Here is a 23,731-nt window from a genome sequence, read left to right as displayed (position 1 = left end):
GCTTAATCCATTTATATACATCTAGATCGTGCCATATCTGTTCAAATAAATCACTGCCAAAAATATTTACACTAAGAGGAATGTTCAAGATCCTTACTGATGGTCACATACACGTTTATTTCTCTATTTCAAGGATGCATACAGCGATTCACACTTTGTGTTGAATCGCTGTCTGCTATTCTACAAAGTTCTCGGGGTAAATAGACCCTACAGTGAGTATAGTTCGTATTATGCTTATGAGAGTATTTTCTCAATACCGTCGTTCGCTTTCTATTTGTCTGAGATAGTTGTCGCATCAGACAAAATGAACTCTTTTATTGTTCTGGTTAACGTTCATCCATCATGCCAGTTGGTAATATAATCATACATATCCTGTTGAATTCATCAGATTTCTAATAGAAATAGTTTTGTGTTTTAGTGTGATGTGTTTTTTGTATGAGATCCAAACCTATAATAATTCAATGTAAAAAAATTAAAAATGTAAGAAAATAAAAAAAATTATTTAATAAATCTGGTAATTTATATTCATTAACGTGTTTTTAATTGAATCGTGTAATATTTTGAAATGAGATTTTAATTTAATGTAAATAGAAAATTATTTTGTTTACATTTTCTCGATTTATTTTAGTCCATATTCTTTATTGGTTTGGCAAATAACTATTTTATGTTATATAAAATTATTATTATTATTACTGTTGTTACTCTGATTTGATAAAACGGATTTAGTCCAAGTTTCTTTTATGTGAAGTAATAACTTACTAAAAGCAGTTTCAGCGGTCAACATCATAAAATAAAATAACTTGGTGTTATTCTGTAGGAAGAGTTAATCATACTCATCTTGTAACCTCACGTACTAGAGAAGCCACTACATTATGAGAATAATAATGCCGAGCCTACCTTCTGCTATAGATAAAAACAACACTTTTTTTTGTTTCGGCCACTTGCAACCGCAGGACATTATGTGTACACACATCAGCGCACGTATACTGACTTACTCACAGCAGATACGGTACTAAAACATACTGTGTTTTCTTATTACGATAAATTATTTTGTTAATTGGGTAATATTTCTAATTTTACTAATGTTTTCATTTTGAAGATAAAAAAATTGTTAAGCTAAATTGTTTTTACAAACTTACACTGCAGATCTGTTAAATTATTAATTGTCATGATTTGTAGATGTTTTTCCAAGAATGGTTTATTCTGATATAAAATAACTTTTTAACATTATTATTATATTTTATATTTTTTAGCACAATCGAAATATTAAACCTATATAAAAATTAACGAATACACTTTAACACAGATTTTTTTTGTTTAACCTCCGAGTCCACCGTTAGCTATTGCTTCATAGGATGAAATGAATGACAATTTATGTAGCTTGTGAAAATGCCATGCCTGATCGGAATTCGAATCCGGGACCTCCGGATGAAAAGCCGAGACGCTACTACTCGCGCCACGGTGGCTGGCTCTTTAACAAAGTTGAATCAAAGTAACTTAACTCTCTCTATTCAGTTGTACTTTGTAATAAAATTGTACTGTATGATTGGGCAAGAAGTATTACATTAGAAGAGATACTAATTTTATATTACAAAGTTTAATAATTTTTACCTTTACAATCTAAATTTAGGAAACTTGAATTAAAAATTTTTATACTCAGGTGTGGTATTGGGTACTATCATAACTCAGTATAGTATAGCAGCGTGCAGATATATATATCTCAATTTAGTATTAGCAGGTTTCTAATTCCAATTGTTATTTATTATTTACGTAAATAAAAATGTAAATGTTCGCTTGTTCAGAAACTTTAATCTCCGAAAGTTCTTCACAGATTGCTTTGAAATTTTGACACATCGTTGCATTCAAATACGCACGTGTTTTTTTACCTGTCACAGGTAAAAACATGTTTTAAAAAGAAACAAAAAAAATAGCACTAACTGTTGGACGTAAAAGCAACACACGCCTTACCAAATACTTTACGATTTCATTTCGATGTTTCCGATATGTGTGTCCGCTATAGACTAAAAAACTACTGGACCGATTTACGCGTGGAAAAAAGAGAGAAAGGGAAAGAGGGAAAAATTGGAAAGGGAAAAATCGAAAAAGGTAAGAGGGTAAAAAGATAAAAAGGGAAGAAGGGAAAACAGGAAAAAAGAAAAAAGGGAAAAACGGGGAAAAGGAAATGGAAAGCAGGATAGAGGAAGCGGGAAACGGAAATAAAGGAATGAGAAATGGGAGAAGTAAAGGGGTAATAGGGGAAAGGAAAATGAAATATGGTAAAAATGAAAATGGAGAAAGGGAAATGGGAAAAGGAAAAGGTGAAGAAGGGAAGAGGAAAAGGTGGAGAAGGAAAAAAGGGAAAGAAAAGGGGGAAAGGGCGAAAGGATAAAGCTGAGAAGGGAAAAAGGAAAAAGAGAAGTTGAGAAGCTGAGAAGGGGAAAAGGTTAAATTCCGTGAAGTTCCGTAATGTTCATTTTTTTAATGTTTTATCAAACTTTGAATTGTGTTCATTTAATCTATATATATACTCAAATCTAGCAATTGTGAAGCATTGCGGAGTCTGCTAGTATTAATATAGAATAAAAAAAATTAACTTTTCTAACGATGTATTTTTGTGTAATGTTCCTGTAGTTTCTATTTTTTACGTCATTTTTGTCGTTTTCTCAGCTTAGTCGTTTTAATACAAAGACAGCCTATAAGAATCTATTAAATTATTTTACCATTTTATATAATATTATGTTCACACACACGCGTGCCCGCGCGCTTCCGCGCTCGCACATATGAATTCATGAGAATAAATTAAGTGAAAAAAATAAGCCTTGTTAGATAAATGATTAATCTGTTTGATAGATTATACGGTACTTAAATTAATTCATAGTCCAAAAATTTGATAAAAATATTTCACCCACAATTATTCAATATTTTTGTATCAGGAATCCATATGAAAATTTATTAAACAATAATCTCGTTTGGGAGCACTTCTTATGGATAATTTTATCCCATGGATTGTGTTAAATAGTATAATTCTGAAGATCAGTTGTTCTCAACTAACGCTCATTTAAATTTATCCTGATGAAAATGAAAATATGCAGTAATCTTGTGTATAAATGTATAAACATACGTACGTTGTGGGTAATTTGCTGAAGATGAAATGTTATGCGTTATTGACTCTATCAGAATAGGGAACGTCGCTTTTGTGCTATCCTCTGGTAGCTCAGTTGGTAGAGCGGTGGACTGTAGTGTCATAAAATATTCAGTAATCCATAGGTCGCTGGTTCAAATCCGGCCCGGAGGAGAAATTTTTTTTGATGCAGTATTTATTATTTTTGATTGGACATTATTATTTTTCTTAATATACATAATTTTTTTTTCATTCCGTTATTTTTTATTTTATTAGACTAATAATGTTTTATGGATTTCCATTTATACGGTATGGTCATCAAGATTATTAATAAATAATCATTAGTAGACGCCGAGGAAAAAGTATGTATAAAATATCAATAAATGACAAAAGAAGAAAGGATTTTAATAAGTTTACAAATTAGTGCTTCTCGGAAGTACTTTACATCTTAAGAAAACTTTTTGTAAAGGAAGTTTTAAGGTAGTCTAATATTACAATTTAAGCTGTCTATAAGAGCTTACCCTATTTATTCAAAAAAATGAATAAATGTAATAAATAAATACATCTCTATAAATACACATCAATATATTTATATATACGTCGTGTCAACAGGAGAGGTAAATTAAACCAATGTTTTTGCTATACACCAGCTTATAGTATTGCATGAAATAAAATTTATTTTTCAATTAATTTTTATTATTCTTATTATTACCACTACTGACTGAAAATAGATATTTTTCAAAGAAATAAATATTATTTTTTTGGAATAGTCAAGTTAAATTATTCATTGAAAATAACTTTTTTACAAATTTAATTACTTCTGATACTTTTTTATCAATTGTAGATATCACTGATAGAGAGCAGTTACGAAGAAATTATAAAATAAAATTTGAAACTTCTTTTTAAGAATAAAAACCACTGATAAAATTGCAACTCATTATTTCAAAGTAATTATGTTAAGTTTTATTTCAAACAAGTATGTCGATATCCGTGGCGGAGTGGTAGTGTCTCGGCCTTTCATCCGGAAGTGCAGGGTTCGAGTTCCGATTAGGTAATAGCATTTGTCATACACTTGGAAATTCCATTTCCCATATCCTACCCACAAGCGATATCAACAACAAAGAAAAAAATTCTAATTAATTTAAGTAAAACTTTTTTAGTCTTGAATAACTAAAAACAAAATAGTAGGTTGCGATTTCTTTGCCTAGTTTTAATTGGGAAATTTATCAAAAATAAAATAAAATAAAATAAATCAATGACAGATAAAATGTCTTTTGTAAAGTAGACCCGTTTTACAGAACGGCTCTACAACGGAATTCATATCATTACAGAACGGCATTCATATTATGCATGTCATGGGAATAGATATTTATTGAAAAATTTACATAATAGATATTTAAAATATAAAAAAATTCGAGGTTAAAATTAGAGATTATTAGATTATTTTATCTATCTGTTCATTTATTCGTTAATTAGTTTCAAGCTAGAAAAGTCAACTTTTTTTAATCTGCGGTTCTCTTGAATTCAACCCTGTCTAATAAATCCTCTGACTTATGAGGACAGAATAAACCAAACCAATAATAAATCAATCCCTGGCCCCTTATCACTATTTTAACAAGATTGTTTGTTTTATCAATGATGAAGGCTAATCTAACTATGAGCTGCATCTACCCACGAAAATAGAACACAAATGAATGGGTATATAGGTGACTATTCTGCTTGTTATTTTAGCATCTAAATTTGACAAACGGTTATTGTATTATCGATCGCTATTACTGGTAATATTCCCTCTGCATAAATGAAATAAAGACGTAATAATAAAAGCAGTAAATCGGTTTGATGTACAGCATATCGGGATTTGGGAACAAAGCTTTACTGTGTTATCCTTTAATTATTCAGCATTCTCTTAACACCCGTTGATTAAAACGAATTGTTAAATGTTGCGATGAAATTATTATAACATTCAATAATAAACTGTACATAACAAATACATAAAAAAATATTTAATTTAAATTTACGTGAAATAAGAAAAGAACCATATTTGCTTTCCCTTTTTCATTTAGTTTAATTTCAAGATTAAAAATAAAATTTAGTTTTCCAAATGTAGTAAAATATTTAAAAAATCAATTTTACTTTCCTGGCGTAATAGTTCTAGAGCTATGCAGAAAGAAGGAAAATATAGTAATCAGTAAAAAAAATGGGGTATGAGGTTTTTCATTTCCCGACGTTTCATGACCCAAGGAACCCAAAAAACTAAAAAACTGGGTGTATTCGTAATGTTCGTATATACGTACGCACGTAGGTACGTAGTTGGCGTGTTTGAAGCTTAATAACTTTTGACTGTATACATACTCGTATGTATGGGACAATTTTCTGGTAAAACTTCGGAATGAATATATCTAGGGGCTAGGGTTAATTGGTTTTTGGGGGTCAAAAATTTCTCAAAATCTTGCATTACATTACGGCATACTTTATATGAACATAGATGCGTGCATTCTTATCTTAGTATTTAAAATAAAAATTGCCCCAGAATTCTCCTTTCCCCAAAAATTGAAAACATTTTTATTTTATTTACTGAATACTTTTTAACCAATTTTTTTTCGTGTATTCCTAGGTCAACTTTTTCCTTTTCTTGTGAATACCTAAAAAACAGGAAAAAATAACTCATAAACCCATGGCTTAAGTTAGATTTGTTAACTTACTCCTCTCTCTTTTTTATCTCTTTTTCTGTTTAGCCTCTAGAACCACTATAAGGTTAGAATGATATGTATCCACTCCAGAGGATGAGTGAGGATGATATGTATGAATGTAATAAAGTGTAGTCTTGTCCGATCTCAGATCGACCATTCCTGAGATATGTGGTTAATTGAAACCCAACTACCAAAGAACACCGGTATCCACGATCTAGTATTCAAATCAGTATAAGTGACTTACTCCTAGACAAACCATTCTTACTTCAATCTAATCAATAGAAACTATAATCAAATCTAACAATTTTAAATACGATATGATATAAAAATTTAGTGTATTTACAGAATATCGTTTGAAAAAGCGGTAAGAATTTCAGGAATTTTCTGCAAAAGAATATAAAGTATAGAATTAATATTAATATTGATTAGAAAACACTGCTTTCGAGTCATAGCTTGCAAAAAATCATCGCCCTGATTTGTTCTTCAATGATAAAATGAAGTATACTTAAATTAATTTGATAGTTTCATATGGATTTTGACCTGAAAAATTGAATAAAACAGTTCTCAGCCCTATATTTCCAGTCAGTTTTTAGTAAGTATTGTAAAAAACAAAAAAATTGTGTTTCAGAAGCTCAACTTTTTTGTTTTGAATTAAAATAATTTCCTAAAATTGGCGGAAAAACAAATACAATTTTGTAATGAAATTTGCAGATAGTTTAATTAAAGAAAATCAATATCAACGTATCGTAAAGAAGAGTTTAAAAACTTTAACTTTTATTAAAAAAAAATACATTGAAACCAGAGAGAAAATACTTTATTAAACCGAAACAAGAAATAATCCATTATTGGCCGTAAATGTAATAATAATAATTTTCAAATATATCATTTTAGAAGCGTTAGATTTTAACCTTAACAATAATCCTGGAAAAGTTCAACTACATCGTTGTCAGATTTTTTTCTTTTAGTTAAAGTTATCCTGAAATAGTAAAACGTTAGATAAAGATTTTCGTTCAGTTAAGAGTAAAATGTTCCGCTACTTGTAACACAGATTAATTTTAATTGTAATTAAAATCTTTCAAGTTTCATTAAAAACTTATTTTCCTGCAAATTTAAAAAAAATATATAAACAAATAAATTAATTGATAGACAATCATAATAGATTTTTTATCAGTTAACTCAATAAAATAGATAAATTATTATCTATTTGACTTGTTTCTTACTTCTTTTCTACCGGCTGGTCGGAAAGGGTGTAACATTTTACTTGTTTATCCGTTTTTCTTCCTTTAATAATTCTGACAGATGGCGGTAATTGAATGAGTTTTCTCACCAATAGTCTCGTTTTTTTGTTTTTTTTTCAATGAAATACGTCAATCTAGTTTATAATTATTTATCATAATTTCTTTTTTATAATGTTTTTTTTAAGTTTTTAATTTGTATGTAGTATCGGGATTTTTTTTTAAATTAATAATTTTAAAAACACCATAAAAAGTGTATTTTTTAAGAGTATTTTCTATCGGATACGTAAAATTCTTATGGCCTTGAGTTATGAATGAATCACAACATAAAAATTCTTAAATCTAATCCGAAAAATTACAATACCTAAATGTTAATATTAAATAGTTTAAAAAATTTTAAATTGTTATTATTATTCATATATTGTCAATCTCCATGGGGATAACATATATATCTCAGCATATCTCTGTGGCAGAGAATTAACGCTCAGTCTTTCATCCGCTGGTCCCGGGTTCGAATTCCGGTCAGGTATGTCGTTTTTCATACGCTTCAAGATTTCCATTTCATATTCCCATGTACAAGCTTTGAAGCTTACGTGGCAAATTTAAATCATCTAAAAAAATATAGATGTATACGATATTCATATTGTGGTTTTACATAAATTGTATGGGAATAATGAATTAAATTAATTTAAGTTTGGTGAAAATTTTGTTTTGTAATTTAAAGTTAACACGCGTTAGTGTAGACTACTTACCAAATACAGAAGGATAACATTAATCTGTTAGATCTCAAAGATACAAAATTAGATATTACACAACTATCTCAGGAAAACGTTACTTGAAAGTTATTTCAATTAGAGTAAAAATATTAGGTAATAAAAATAGGTTTATACTTGTAGATGTGAAGAGAAATATGAGAAAATAGGAACTATAATGTTTTTTTTTTCAAACTATATATTAACATTTCCTAAACATCTGAACTGTTAAATGATATAATTCAAGGTAAACTTGGTAGTTTTATTATATACGTGTAATACCTTTCTCTTTTAACTATCGTGAGAGGATTTTTTTATAATTTTCACTTTTATTCAAAATAAAAATTATATTATAGGGCGTATAATTAATTTTCTATTCTTTTTTTTATAGAGCAGACCTGTATAAAAAATTAATTATAACAATTGGTAGACGAACACATTGCAGAAGCTAAAGGTTACACGCGCACACACACACACACACACACACACATATATATATATATATATATATATATATATATATATATATATATATATATATATATATGTAAAACAATGTTTATAAGAATCCAGTTAAAACTAAGTTTCAAGCTTTCTGTTTTAAATAAATTTGTTAATAAAACAGAGAGTAAAAAAGATTTAGAAGAAACAAGGAATGGCATGGATGAAGTCCTACGAAAGAACTGAAGTCCTACGAATAGCACAGGAAAAACAAGCCTTCAATCACAAATATAATTTGTTTTCATCAAAAATTAATTTAAACGTCAGGAAAAGATTTTTGAAAGGGCATGTTTGAAGCGTAGCTTTATATGGAAGTGAAACTTGGACGATCGGAGTAACTAAGAAGAAAAGATTAGAAGCTTTTGAAATGTGGTACTACAGAGAATGTTAAAAATCAGATGGGTGGATAAAGTGACAAATGAAGAGGTATTGTGGCAAATTGATGAAGAAAGAAGCATTTGGAAAAAAAATAGTTAAAAGAAGAGACAGACTTATAGGTCACATATTAAGGCATCCCAGAATAGTAGCTTTAATATTGGAGGGACAGGTAAAAGGAAAAAATTGTGCAGGCAGGCAACGTTTGGAATATGTAAAAAAAAATTATTAGGGATGTAGGATGTAGAAAGTGTACTGAAATGAAACGACTAGCTCTAGATAGGGAAACTTAGAGAGCTGCATCAAATCAGTCAAATGACCGAAGACAAAAAAAGTTAATAAATCAATCTAAGTTAGCTGACCTTTACTCGTAACTTGTATACTTTAAGATATGCCCACTGAACTGGTCTAGTAGTTAACTCGTAGTAGTAATTCAGTTATTTAACGGCTGATTTCGTAATTGAAGGTTCTGAGGTACAAATCCTAGTAAAAGTTAGTTGCTTTTATACGGTTTTGATTGTAAATTGCGGATACCGGTGTACTTTAGTGGTTTTTTTTTTTCTCAGCTCCCCTGGGCCGGACCGACTTGTTGGTATATCGCCACCCAGGGGAGTGTCTTTATACTCAAATAGGCCTTCCCGCCTACCAGCTATATACTGGCATGGCAGGTCGGCCTACCGGTAGCTCTTTTTGAGAGTAATCTTTTATTTTATATGCCCCTTTCAGACACCACGCCATACCTGGAGTGCCGTGTCGTGGTAAAGTTGATGTTCAATTAACCACACGTTTCATGAATGGTTGGCCTGAGTCTGTAAGAGACGACACCTCATTTACTTGTCATACATTTATCTCATTGGACCGTGGGGGAGTTGCTTATTGTTCGCTAGTTGAACAGATTGCAATTTACACGTTAAGAAAAAAAAGATGTTTTACATACTTTATTCCGTCAAAAAAGAATAATTTTTATATGACTCAGTAATTGGAAATAGCGATACCATTGATAAAAGTTTTTGCAGCAAATTATTTGTTAGATTTCCAATTTGCGAACTAAAAATTGGATTTCAAATATTAAAAATTAACTGGAAATGAATTTGTTTCAAATCTAACTTTTAAAAAATGTTTTTTTTCTAATTGAAGTCGAAAAATGGAAAATGTATTTTAAAATTTATTTATCCTGAAAATGGGGAGAATTTAAATCGATGGTTTGGTTTTTTTTTTATAAATTACATAAATATTACTCACTTAATCATAAAATGATTGTACGTCATCATAAAATGATGACGTTTTAAAAAACAAAAGAACTTAATTATGATAATGTAGTCTTGTTAAACCATCTTTTCTTTCATCGCTTGAACTTAATTATAAATTGTTTAATTTTTACCCAGAAAGGTTATGATGGGTTGGTAGTAGTTAGTTTCTGTGTCTATAAACTGTAGTACGTCTTCACTGGGTAAATCGATTTTTTATAATTACAAGAGAAGTATGTACATAACGATTTTAGGGAAAATAAAAAAAAGGAACTTCAGTTTCTCAAACATGAAAAAAAATTTATTTGAAACTGAAGTGGTATATTAAATAAGAATGCTTGAAAATGGATTTAAAAATAATAATAATGTAGGCCTATTTTAACATTCAGTAAAAGTATGAAGCATGCTAAAAACTAATTTATAAATGTTATGACGTGTACATCATTCATTAGAAACAGTTAAAATGTATATGAACATCATTTAATAATAATATTAATAAATATAATCAATAACAAGAATATTTTAAATAGTATTAAACTGTACCGATGAAAATTCTTCAGAATTCTTGTAAATAAACTGAAGTGAAAAAAAGCAAAATTAATAAATACGATAATTTATTTTCTTATATTAAACATGGAATTTTATTTAATATGAAATCAGACTCTTTCTACATTTTGATAAGTGATACTCGAAAAGTAGAAATGTAGGCAGTTACTTTTATACGGATTTGCCAATACTAGATCGTGGATACAAGTGTTCTTTGGTGATAGGGTTTCAACAATTAACACATCTCAGAATTGGTCGACCTGAGACTACAAGACAACATTTCATTTACACTCATACATATCATCCTCGTTTACCCTCTCTGAAGTAATACCTGAACGGTAATTCCCGGAGGCTAAACAGGAAAAAGAAAAAAACACTGCACTACCATAATTGATTTTTTTTCATTATTAATTTTTTTTTTTTTTTTTTTTTTTTTTTTTTTTTTTTTTTTTTTTTAGGGTGGTTTGTGATGTCTAAATTCAAATCCCTATATTATGAATGTTCCCCTTCTCACTATTTAAACCAGTAAATATAAAGCATTTTTTCATTACAAAAATGGACAAATTTTTGTTGCTTTAGAATATTTCTCCTAAGCTTTCTTATGGCTGTGTCGAACAGTGACGACTCTCGTATAGGGACTGTGGAACTGCAGCACCCCCTATTTTCACTTGATATTATCAATAATATTTGATAAGAGTCCTTTTTTCTTTAATTCTTTCGTTATACTTTTAAAATATATAATCCTTAAAATTAATGTGTCATCACCCAACCCTGGTCAATCCCTAGCCATCCACCAGTTTATGAAAAAGATACAAAAAGCTTTGCATGCAACTATGCGGTTTACTGTTCCAGCGGCGTGATGTTTGGCTGTTCTGCGTATGCGCACATAGGAAGCTGCCCGCGATGCTGCGAGGGGGAGAGAGCACTATCGTTCCCACAGTGCCGACCCTGGCGTGGTGGTGGAAGGTAGTTTTCTTTTTACTCCGCGTGTGTTTGGAATGTTCCTTGTTCATTCCCTTTTCTATTTTAGTCGGTGGAAGGAATATGACAGTAGTTTAGTTATTTTTTCATCAGTGATCAGAAGATGGCGGAAAGCAAGGGCTGACTGATTGCCAAATCTGTCCAAAAACACGCTGGAAGGGCGAAGATAAGGTTATTAGAAAAACTAATTATGTGTTGTTTCTGTACACATAGAAATTTAAATTAAGCACCGTTGGATTATAGTGTTTTTAAGCGGACATTTTAATTAGCTAATAATACTAAAACATATCTGTATTGACATTTTATTATTTATTCAGTTATGCCGAATACCGGTTTTAAGCACAATGTGCTTAAAAATTGTGTACCACATTCTTTTATGTGATAAAGTGCAGGATTAGATTATCATCCAACTTCTAATTATTCTATTTGATTCATTTTTTCGGTTTTTTATTTCACAGAAAACTTTAACCATAGCCTTGAAAAGGCCCAGAAAAAAAAATTTCTAGAGCAGCACCCCTACTAATTTTAGCTACCAGCCGCCACTGGTGACGTGTACAAAATACTAGAAGTATAATAGGTCATAATTAATAATAATAATTTATAATTCATAATTCGTAAGAATTACATTCTATGAGAGTAGTGATATTCACTAGATAGCCAGTCAGAACGGTGAACACAATGGAGGTCAAATGTAACGTGAATATTACCCTCATACGGCGAGCTTACCGTAATAATATACAACTACACATTCGGTTCAGTGAAGACAGCAACAGAAAACAACTTCGATCTCACTTTCTCTCATAAGATGGCATATGAGATATTATTATTATTATTAAATTTGGGGTACGTCATTTTTAGAAATGACTTCTGACCTGCGACAGGTCGTTAAAATGCTGTTACGATTATGGTAATTAATATATATAAATTCATCAAGTTCGCTAACAGATGTTTTTTTTTTTTAGTTTTTTTTTTATTTCTTACCCGCATATCACAATTGTAGAGATAATTTTTTTTATTTTCTATAAGATGGCACTTCGGATATTACAGAAACATTATAAAATTTTGTTAAATAACGTGTATTTTTTTAACAGTGTGTGAATTTTTTTTAAAAAAGTGGAGGGACTGGTCCTTCCAGATCATCAAATTTAATTGTTTGTGTCATTTTGAGTAGGGGTATGTGAATAGAATTCTTATTCCTGAAATCTAAATACGGTCTAAAACTTAAGAAGAGTTACCGAAAAATAAATAAATCTTCAAATCTTCTTTGACATCATCTGTGAAGGGTTACTGTAATTGAGTAGTATGAATTCTCTTAAAGATCGATTTTTATTTTGAAAGATACCATTTTGTTTATATAAACATGAAATACTGTGATATCTTATAAGGGTTTCTTCAGTGTTTTGTTTTACATCCAGCCAAATTAGTCAGTAATTAGATACTTACAGCCATTTAAATATGTAAACCTTTTTGTGGGGTAAATTATGTAATTAATAAATAAAATATGGTATTGTATTTACATATAAATAATGCGTATCATGTAATTTTAATTGGATAAGAAAGCATAGATGACATTTTAATATTATGAAAGTTCGTATCATCATTTAAAATTGAAAATAATTATTTCATAAGTTAACATAAAGTATGCTAATTTATTAACATAGTTAAAATAAACAAAATATCTGACATTCTGGTATGACATACATTTATTTAGGTTATATCAAAAGTTTCTTAATGTAATATATTTTCTGTGTCAGAAAACATAAACCAAAAATATTATTTGCATTTCGGTCGGTATGTCTTCATAATCCAGTGAAAGTTGAGGTGTAAAAACAATTGACTGTGTCTACTAGAATTTTTTTTTTCTTTCCGTAGGAGGAGAGAAAAACTCTACCAGCTGCCGCCAAGCCGCTCTGATGGCAGTGCGAGGCTCGCACCCGCTAAAAAACCTTCCCCTCTAGTCGCACGGGGGCCGGACCTAATCCCTTTGGCGTGTGCACACCCCCCGTATAAATATATTTATCTATTATTATAGCTTTTTTTTTTAAATCTTACTTGTGTTGCTTGGAATTCGTAAAACGTATCTAATTTTGAGCTGAATTTTTCTGAGCAATTTTCTTTACTTATAATCTACAGAATTTTAACAACCTACATTTTTTATATTTTGATTTTTCTTTAACTGAATTAGATTGGCAGATTTACCTTTCCTATGAAATTTATAATATTAATCTTAATCTGTATGTAGTTTTTTTTTTATATTTTTATTTATTCCTTGGTTTTCTAAAAGATAAATATTTGTTAATTACTTTTAAAAAATAATAAAAGATAGGTACAATATTAACTAATAGTGACAAACATTTAACTCTAGATATTTTGGGTTACAGTTAATTTTCATCTTTTGATTAAAATGCTGTTTCAGTTTCAAATTTAATTAATGTGTTATTGCATTTGTGTGTTATTGCATTCATTGTCTTATTTTCAAGGAACCTGGGTTTTTTGTGATCTGTTGAAAAATTGTTTATTTTTTATTTTACAAAAATATTCTGCTAAAGTTTGATGACAGCTATTTCGGCGGGTTTTTTTTTCACTGTTAAAAGTTATCTTGTTTGCTATTTAATAATTCAAAATACATGACGCTTTTAATTCAAAATTCCCAATCCAAAGTTGAAAAAAAAAGTTTTCTTCTGTTAGTTTGGTTTCGAGCTTTTCTATTTGACCAAATTTTATATTACGTAAAGTTTTTACTCGTTATTTTCATACAAATCATTTAATTAAAAATTTAATTTCCCTCTATTGTTGCATGAAAATATAACATTTTAATAAATAAAATTAAACCTAATAAAATTCAACAGGGTGTAAAACAGTCTTTGAATTACTTAACGTGTTCAAGTAGACTGTAATCATTCTTCTTATTCTTTATATAAAAAGAAGAGATATATTTTAACTTACGAAATAAAAATTAATTTTGCTTACTTTGAAAGTAACCGATCAAAAATTATAAACTGATATTAAAAATAAACTTATATTAATAAATTAAACTTATAAACGTACGCTTCTGGTGTGTTCAGATTCCGTACGAGTTTATAGTGAAACCTTACCATGCTTATGGCTAAATAGAATCAGTTTGTTTATTTTATTAGGACTATATTTACCATTATATAATTACTAATTTAATGTTTATTAGTACAAGTATACCGGTTGTGTAACAAACAATATTCACATAGGCAGTAAATGTGTGTAGATATGAGTTGAATATAAACTAAACAATGTTATACATACGTTAAATTCAATTTAATTTAGCAAGCAGCCGGCATAACAGAATTTACCGTGAATTGAATGAAGGGCGACATCAGGGGTCTCAAAATTTTGAACCCGTAGGCCAATTAGATTACATTTCATTTTAAAAAGCGAGTTTATTAACGTGACGTACACGATGTATGAAGAATCTAAACCGTATTTAACAAATTTCATATTAGTAGTTAAGGATCTACCTTTAAGAAAATCCCGGAAGACAAATTAAATTTTGTTTTCAAGTACTAATCTTTACTAATACTCTAAGTACTCTAATACTAAGTACTCTTCTTTACTAATGGGTAAAAAAAGATTTTTATTACTGTTTCTGAAATTAATGTTTATCAGACGTAAAAATCATTTAAATTTTTTTTGTTTTTTTTTTTTTAAATTTTAAAGTTAAACACCTGTTATACATTTTCATTTAACTCTTACGGTAAAAAGCCGACAACAATGTTGTAACACTTTCCTGGCATCAGTTATTTATTCTTATAAAATGGAAAAATGATGATACATGGAAAAAGTTACCTAAAATTTTTTTTTGGGTTGGGGTAATTTATGATGAAGTTTTTTTTGTAAAATTATTATTAGATATTTAAAAAAAAACAAAAAAAAAGTTTAAAAATTTCTAATAATCGGTATTTTTTTCACCACCAAAAACACCTTCCAAGAGAATTTATTTTTAAATTTGTCAGAAAAGTATTTGTTTAATGTAAATAAAAACCAAATCCATATGTAGTGTGAAAAATTTATGAAATTTTTTCCGTAAATTCCACAGCTGTTCAACAATGCGAAATTAGTGTTTAAATGGTTCTGAAAGGTATGTTACGTATAACGGGTACTGTGAACTGTGCTGTCGTTAGCAACGCTTTTCTGTGAATTTTAGTTTTAACGTGTCGGATTGTCATTAAAGTAAGGCCGTACTTATTTACAACAGAGGAATACGTTGATATCGAATTCATTTTGAGTGTGTACTGATAATGCTACAGCTGCTGCAGTAGAATATGAAATACATTTTCCAAATCGCAGCATTCCAAATTCCTCATCAATTAGCGCAACTTTTCGCGATCTTCGAAAACAGGTTTATTATTCGTACCAGCCACGAGCAATCTGTCCAACACAACACTGTGATTAATGAAATTATTATCGATGGATTTCAGCGCAATCCAGGCGTCAGTACACATCCTAACCCTATAGCGGAAGAACTCCCTATGTGACAGTTTCTGTCGCCACACCACCCTTTCCGTACCTAGCCCTGATGGGCTTTACTGGAGGTCTTTTCAAAACCTCGGCAAATGGCATCTCTCAGCCTTGTTCTCGACTCAGTCAGGATGCTACTGATGCCACATGTGACGTTCCCATCGGTGTACTACTACCAACGAGATAGGTCTTTAAGAACAAAACACTTGTCGAAGTGTTTGACAAGACTGAAAGACAACTAGAAGGAAATGAAATCACAACTACCTACGCGAAATAGGAAAAAGTTGAGTTCAACATGCAACGTTAGTGCAAAACAAAACATAAAAAAAAAACATAATATACCATAAGAGAAGAAAAAAGATCTAGGATAAGGAAAATCCAAGAGGTAACCTAAACTCTTTTGGCAATCACTTCTCTTGCCAAATAACAGTTACAAATTTTTTTTGATGAAATTCAATTATCGCCCGCTCGGCCGGGTTCTTCCAATTTACATGGAGATCTAACGCCGATCCGATAACATCGAGCCTGCAAATAGTCTCCGTTACATTAGCTCGTACGCTCCTACTTAGGGCATACGTAAAGAACTTGGTAGGCATCGTCCAACTGTCCACATTGTGGACACATACCTGACTCCTTTATGCCGAGTCTCTGCAATCTGCCTTTGAAAGAGACATCAATACACAACGTCTTTCTAAGCGGATCGGAGTTTCACAATCGATGGTTTGGAGGACACTTAAACAAAGCAAGTTTTATCCTTATCATAAATAACCGGTTCAGCAACTACATCCAGGAGACGACAAATTGACAACTGTACAAGTATATTTTCTTTACAGACTAAGCAAATTCACTCGAGATGGCGTCAAAAACTTACGCAATGAGCATACATGGGCAGAAATAAATCGTCATTAAAGGGTAGAAGGCAATTTTCAACACCGATTTAGCGTCAGTTTACGGTGCGGTCTTCTTCACAATCAGCTGTTAGGACCATTCATGCTACTTGGCCGCTTAAATGCGGAGGACAACCTTGAAGTACTAAAAATAACAACAAAAGATGTACAGAATCGTGCCAAGAAATGTACTGAAAATGGCGGGCTCATTTTATTATAATGTGATAACGTATAACATACTGGTCTAGTGTAATTTTTCTAAATAAAATTCGAATTATTATAACTTTTTTTTTTTGTTTTATTCAACTTATGTCAACATTTTGTTCAAAAATTTTTTTTATAAGTATTTTTTTTAAATTTCAACGTCTTTATTACCGAGCTAACAATGTTATTGTACATCAAACATATATATATATAAATATATGTATAAAGATATATAAATAAACATATATTATGTGTATAATAATATTAATATTATTATATAATATTATTATTATATACATAATAATAATAATATTATTATGTAAAAACGTGTATGTATATTATACATACACGCCTCTCTTAACCTATGCAATTGGGGGTGTTGCCGGCTCGGATAACGGAATCGGCGGTTAACAGAGTTCTTAATTTTGAATTCTTGTTTTTGAATTCGATTAACAAACCTTATTAATATTGAATTGGTATCAGATTAAACCGCGTATTAAAAATGATAACAATATTATTATTTTTCTTATTTTACTGCATTTATTATAATGTAATTAGTCACTAACCACTATCGCATCGACTAACATAAACTTAGTTTGATTTTTTAAGAATAATTTTGTCACCTTCTTTTATCTTAACTGAATAACATTGTCCGTAAAAGCGCCATCACGCCAGTTTCAAACTACCGTTAAGTCATGGAAAGGAACATATAGTTTCGTTTTAAATAATGGAGAGCTTTGTGAGAAATACAGTTCTTTCGCTGTAGCTATTTTTTTCATTTTCATCAATCGGTTCATCTTTGTCCCTGGAAATTTCATTAACCTCTTCTGTCACACCTTTTACAATCTCGTCATCATAAATTTTATGTTGGTTCCCTTGAATTCGACTCTAACCAGTATTACACCTCATTTTCCTTTACATTTTCAAATCCCGATATATTTTCTAACAAAGCACAAAACTTTTCATTTGATGGGTTATTAAACAAAATTTTCTGATTGTTAACGTCGAATTTTTGTAAATGATTTATTAATTGTTGATCGATCGATTGAATTCTATAATTTTGCCAGCATGTAAAATGCATGTTTTATGATCAGTATCTTTAAATTCGGGCGTAACTTGAAGCTCTATTGCCAGTATGTGAAATAACATCTTTCGTTTATAATGTTTTTTTTATTGCCTCCTCTGTTTGAATATAAAACCGGCTCGGTGTATACCTCGGTTGGGTGTATTTATTATATTTATTAATTTCTCTGGTAAATTCTGATAAATAAAAGTCATTGTTCAAATTGAATGTTCAGTTGATGATTAAATATATATTTTAATAAGTTTTAAATGATCATTACATGTTTTACATTTAATTTAACTTTATATTACATTGTTGAAGAAGATGTAACATAAGGAATATATATTTTAACAGAAAGATATGTAAATTTAGACTGAACAATATGTTAATAATAAGAAACTCATCAAAATAAAATATCAGCTGGTAAACTAGGCCAACTGAATATATAAACAAGTTTATTCACTTTTATAAATGAATAAGAAGAACGAGACAGATTATGTATTTATTAATTAATAAGAAGAGTCTTAACAGCTGCTATGATACCTTTATCCATAGGTTGACAAATGAGTGTCATAATTGGTAGAAAAAAAATTGTCTTATTGTTCCCCAAACTTAGAACATCTTCAAATGAATGGCAGGACGTATTGTCCAAATAAATACTCAATACTAGTTATTACGCAATAGAAATTACACAACGAATAATCTTTAATAATAGGCTATAATAATATTCATACATAGAGTAAACGGTATCTCGGTTAATTTTTGTTTTTGGATTTACTGTACTTTTTGTACCTGAGGCTAATTATGGATTAAATGAATGATTTGTAGCCTAGTGAAAAGATGCCATGCCTGATCGTGAATCGAACCCGCAACCGCCGGGTGAAAGGCCGAGACGCTTCTCCACCATGACGGGCCGCTCATATCGGTTAAGGGCTCAGTTAAGGGAGGCTTTACTGTATTAATACAGTAGAGCCTCCCCCAAGTAGTAGTAGTATAGTATATTTTATATATATATATATATATGCATTCATTCACACATTTATTCATGAAAGACAGTATCTATTTATAGATTCAGTTTCATTTAAAGTAGTTAATTAAGAAGACTATTTATGAGTACTATTTCAGGTAATAAAATTACTGAAATTATATGTTATTATTATTATAATTATTAATTAATTTTATAATTATAGTATTATATATTAAATTATATTATACATAATATAATATGTAAATAAATGATTCTAATAAAAATGTACATAATTCAAAATAAATTTTGTAGTGTTCTGTATTAAAGTTTAACTGGCTTAAGAAGAAATGAAAGGGATTAATTTATGCCATAATTTATTGATTAGTTTCCTGGTATGAAGCTGCAATAAACTTAGTTGATGATAAGGCTGATCATGCTGACGTTATGTAATAACGTTAACCCACGGCTGATCAGATCAATATATATATATATATATATATATATATATATATATAATTTGTATTGGCTGCTTTAACAAGCACTAGAATTAAAATAGGTAATCTACAGTATGTAGTATGTTGTTATTCATACAATTATTTTACATATTTTTAAAAAAATATCGTCTATTTTAGTATTAATTTATTAGTTTTAATTATGGAATGCGATACGTACTCTAAATAAATTACAAACTATTATATATTAATTTTTAATTACTCTTATTAAAACAGAAAGTATACTTTTAACCGGATTTAAATATTTTTTTCTACCTCGGTTTTGAAATAATAGAACGATCTTTTGTAAGTCATTCTTTATTTCATAAACAATTTAATAAGTAAAATGTTGTTAATAAATTACATATAATAATTAAATTTCATTTTTATCAAATTAATTTTGTATAATGTAGCTTTATTAAAGTACTACTTATTTCAATCCACGTTATAAATTTAATTCTAAAGTCTCGGCACTACGTCGGACGTCCTGGATTCGAATCCTTTCCAAACATGGCATCTTCTCATGCGCTACAATCTCCACCGGGCTTAATAACCATAGCTATTAATGCCCATTCTTTCTAAAAAGAAAAAACCATGTTGAACTCAGGACAGGTTGTCAACATGTCCTAACCGAGCATTACAGTTCTCAACATGACCTAACCTAAAAGTGAAATGAAAATGGGGGAAAAAATTAAAAAATAAGCATAAAAACATTATATTTCAGTTAAATTACATTTTTAATAAAGAATATTTTCAAAAAATACTTCGAATTTTGTTAGACAAAGTTTTTTTCTTCCATTTAATGAACCGCGGGACTCGAATATATCACTTTTCCTAAAAAAAGTGGACTTACGAATCGCGCCGTTTGGTACCAGTACTTGATAGTACTAGGTAGCGCACAAAAAACATGATAATGTACTTGAAATATAATAAAATTTAAAAGAAAATATACTGCAGCTTGTTTTAATAGTAAATGCTCTTATATAATAAATGAAAGTACTGAAGATGAAATAATTTTTTTAATTCCTATCCCTTCATCAAACAAACAAAAATAATAAATAAATAAAAGTAGAGTTTACAAGAGATTATAGCTGCTAATAAAACACATAAAACACGAACAGTAGGAAAGTGTTGAAAATGTAGCAACAAAGATTACATAAAACAGAAATAAATTCCATCGGTAAAATCTTTATTCTACAATTAGAACTATTTGAACTAATCGATGGAGAAATAAAAAAAAACGTTCATTTAATAATAATGTAAAAATTGTGTTCACGAATACGATAAAAATCGAGGATTACATTTACAAAGTAATAATTGCAATATTACATCACGGATCTTCGATTCGTTTAGGTCATTATACTAGTTTTATTGAAAAAGAAAAAATATGATATGAAGTGAATGATACGACTATGAACAAAAAAAATTGGCCGAGAAATTGCAAAAATGTGAATTTGTTTGTTCAAGAAAGGCAATAAATTTTAATAATGAATCCATAAGATAACAATCAGTAATTCATAAAAAAAATAATGTAAATAGACAGTAGATATACAGTAATAGATAATAAATAATGTTTAAGCCTTCCGTGTAATAGGCAGAAAATACGAAAATTTGTTACAAAACTCTTACCGGCCCGATTTCATTTATTAAACAACGAATAATCATAAGAATTGTATTATTTCTGTAAATGTGATATGTATTACATATCGCAATTCTTTTTTTATCATAACACAATCAGAACGTCAAAGAAACTACGCTAAATTTTATTTTTATATATAAAAAATAAATAATCAATAATCTGTTGCTAAAAAAACGATCAGAATATGGAAGAAAGTAAAGCAAAACGCAATTATTTAATTTTTTTCTATATATCCTTTAGTAAAAATATTGCGTTAAAACATACATTCAATGAAAAAGCGGAATTTTCATCACGAAACTTGAAATAATGTTTAATACTTAAAATAAAGACAATACGAGTCATAGTGAAATATAAGATGAAACTTTCTTTCAAAACAAATATGTAATTGAAGAAAGATGAAGAATCACTAAGTCAACATGCAATATACACGCTAATAGATGATAAATTTGTAACAACAGATTTATAATTGTCAAATTTAACCGAAATTGTGGTTATGACTTTACATTACCTCTGATAATTATATGAGTTTATTTAATAAATAAAATCGGGCTGGTAAGAGTTTTGTAACAAATTTTTCTATTTTTTGCTTAAACATGGTTTATTATCTACTATTGTGCATCTATTATCTATTACATACATTTAACATATATTTTTTTTTAAACAAAATTCTAAATTAATAACAGGTTTTCAAATGTCTTATCTTTTTTATATCATTTTGTTAAAAACAGATTACAGAAATTTTTGTTTTTTGAGCGGAAGAAATGATATCTGCGAGACTCTTACCGTAGGTTTATAATTTAATTGTAATTATTTTGGATTAGATTTACTTGAATAAGTTCAATTCTCTAACTTGGCGATTTGATACTTTCAAATAATATGCATGTTATAATAACAAAATAAAAAACATACCAACAAATTAATAAAAACAATAAAATTCTGGTAGAAGTATTAGTTAACTTTAATAGAAAAAGAAATAGTTTTTCCGAGTTAAAGATGCCGAATCGTTTTCGGATTTAGATGAGGATTAACCTAATTGTGATTATAATGATTGGCATAAAATTATTTAAAATTTTTGTTCTCAGATAAATACATTACATTAATTTTTATTTATTCTAATAAATCGTAATTTTATAATAGTGAAGTAATTTAGTCAGAAAATGTTGGGAGGTCGTTTTTTTTCAGTTGATACGTAAGTTTAAAGTAAAGTGTAGAATTTGTTTGTGATGTTCTGGTTGTTGTGCGGTAATGATAATGGGGTTGAGTTCGTGGTCGGAGTTAGAGCATCAGGTCGAACTCTGTGGCTGAGCGAGGTCGTAAGTGCGTGCTCGTGCGTGGAAAGCTGTTGGAGCGCAGAGTAATCTCGGGACAATCATCCCAACTGGTGTAGAGTAGAAAGAAATCTTTACCACAGGTACTGTTCGCTTACCTTCGACTATTACAACTACTTCCACACTCGACTTAACTTCTTAAAATTTCGATTAAGATGATGTTTTATCGAATACTCTCGGTATCAATTTTTTTATTTTTAAAACACGTCCTGACTGGATTATTAATTTTTTCTAACAACTTTTTATATCTGATATTGAATAATAAGAGTAAATTTATCTTTTAATTAAATTAATAGGTTGGCTATATTTTTGGTTATTTCTGTGGCTTCTTTGCAATGTTTTTAATTCGAGTAACGTTCTATCATAAAGCGTAGTACGGTAGCACGTGGCCTTATTCTGTTTAGTATCTGTGATGGTGCTGTTTCAAGTTTACCTCCTATTTCTGTATGTAAGATTAAAAAAAAATTTAATTCAGTTTTTTTGTGTCGTCAGTTAAAGAAATCTTAGCTGAATTGACTTTATTCGTACTGTTTTAAAAATATATAAAAATACAGAAAATCATTTTTCAATAACAGTTATAGTTAAAAAGCATGATGTTTCTTGATAGTTGTGACGCTCCTTGGGAATAAATGGTACCAGTAGTTGTTTTCCCTGAAAAATTACATTTAAAGAATCTCAATCTTAGTGGTAAAAAGACAATTCAACAAAAAGTTATGATTTAAGTACTTGCGTCCTTCTGAGGAAGAAAAAAAGTGGTGTGGAAATGGTAAAACGAACTACCTAATTATTTGCTAAATAATTTAATATTTTTGGATATCTAATAATTAAAAAAAAATGTTATGTATTTTATACGTGTAGTGTACATTATAGCCTGTGCAAAACATTTAGAATCAATTTTTTCTAAACCGACTATTTTAAGGTTTTAGATGATGCGATTGTGCAAATAATAGGCTTATTCCAAGATAGTACCGTAGGTAATTACCATTATAACACAAGTACTTCGGGCATAACATGCTAGTATACATGCTCACGCACTAACACCCATACAACACGCAATTCAACATTTATTCGATGTTATAATGCATCGTGTTATATCTTTAAATTACCTAAACGTTTTGCTTGTGCGCAGTTGTACACATGTATACATAAGCATGTTTATCATTTATATATTTTTGATCAATTTAAATGAATTACGTCGAGTAAGTGACTCTAAATA

At 29.4% G+C, this 23,731-nt stretch overlaps 1 protein-coding gene and 1 non-coding gene across 2 annotated transcripts in view; both read left to right on the top strand.

The window, feature by feature from the left end:
- The window catches only part of LOC142321053 (uncharacterized), a 660,534-nt gene that overhangs the window by 42,728 nt on the left and 594,075 nt on the right, over window positions 1-23,731 (top strand). The gene's annotated exons all lie outside the window — the stretch shown is intronic.
- On the top strand, window positions 3,204-3,295 carry TRNAY-GUA (transfer RNA tyrosine (anticodon GUA)). Its single transcript is given in 2 exon segments — window positions 3,204-3,240; window positions 3,260-3,295. It is a non-coding gene; the product is annotated as a tRNA-Tyr (tRNA).

This window comes from Lycorma delicatula, chromosome 3, assembly GCF_047948215.1.
Source record: "Lycorma delicatula isolate Av1 chromosome 3, ASM4794821v1, whole genome shotgun sequence".
Classification (NCBI taxonomy): Eukaryota; Metazoa; Arthropoda; class Insecta; order Hemiptera; family Fulgoridae; genus Lycorma; species Lycorma delicatula.
This window is presented reverse-complemented; position numbering and strand designations above follow the sequence as displayed.